Consider the following 1,464-nt stretch of genomic DNA (forward strand, 5'->3'; position numbering starts at 1 on the left):
ATACAGTCCTGAAGGGGCAGGACAGAGAACTCACTACACCTTGCAGCAGAGCCTGGGGGGAGTAAACCCAGTTCACCTGTGCCTGGGCCAGGAGCTCAGCTCACCAGATGCCCTGGGCTCTCAGGCTAGCCCTCTGGAGAACTCTCTCTGTTCCTTGCCCACACTTGAGGGAATTGTTCTGACCAGCACGTGTCCAGCAGGTCTTCATCAGCTCCCTCCTGTCAGCTGACCCTCTGCATGTAGGCAGTGGTTCTCAACCTTCCCAATGCTGGGACCCCTTAATGCAGCTCCTCATGTTGGGGTGACCATCATACTTATTTTTGTTGTTACATCAAACTGTAATTTTGCTACTGTTATGAATGCTAATATAAATATTTGAGAAGCTAGAGGCTACAGAATGGATGGCACACACTGTTGAGAACAGATGCCCTGGGTTATCTGAACAAGACCCACTTGGGGTAAATTCTTTCTCCTGGAAAACAAGTTCACACATCTCAGGTGTTTGGGATCAAGATCAAATGAAATGTGCTTGGGTCTGACATGGAACAATGGGGCTTCTTCCTAGCCTTGCCCTTGGCACTAGAGTCTGATGGCCCCATGGCCTGGCCATCTCCTTAGCTCTGCTTTGCTGAGGCCACAGGAGGACTGACCTAAAGCATCCTGATGATGGCAGCACCCTGTGCTCTGAAGACAGGGTCATTATGCCCTTCTCCTTTGAGAGCCCAGAAGCCAGATTCTTCCCATCCTGCCCCAGATCATGTGGAACACCTGTGTCTCCATCTTTTTCATCCTCCTCCCCATTTCCTCACATCCATCCATCCATCCCTCCTTCCTTCCTTCATCTCTGCAGTGTCTCGTGCAGCCCAAGTTGTTCTCAAACCCACGTTGTAGCTGAGGATGACCATGAATTCCTCATTCTCCTGCCTCAGCTTCTCTAGTGCTGGGATTACATCGCCGTGCCCAGTTCTGTGTGGTTCTAGGCGTCCAACCCATGGCTCAGCACATGCTAGACCTACATTCTATCAACTGATCTCCACCCATAGCCCCATATGAGGCATTTTCCACATGTCCTTGCTACTTTTATGTCAGATTGACACAGGATACAGTCACCAAAAAGGAAGGATCCTCAATTGAGTAAATGCCTCCATAGAATCAGGCTGTAGGGCATTTTCTTAATTGGTGATTGGTGGGAGAGGGCCCAGCCCGTTCTGGGCTTGTAGCTCAGCCATTCTTTGAGCTTGTAGTCCTGGACTCTGTAAGAAAGAAGGATGAGCAAGCCAAGGGGAGCCAGCAGTAATAAGATCCAGCTTCCAGCTTGGTGGCGCACGCCTTTAATCCCAGCGCTTGGGAGGCAGAGGCAAGCGGATCACTGTGAGTTCGAGGCCAACCTAGTCTACATAGTGAGTCTGGGACAGCCAAGACTACACAGAGAAACCCTGTCTTGGAAAAAAAATTCCAGCCTCC

Source organism: Acomys minous (genome assembly GCF_964271855.1).
Source record: "Acomys minous genome assembly, chromosome: 8".
NCBI classification, from domain to species: domain Eukaryota; kingdom Metazoa; phylum Chordata; class Mammalia; order Rodentia; family Muridae; genus Acomys; species Acomys minous.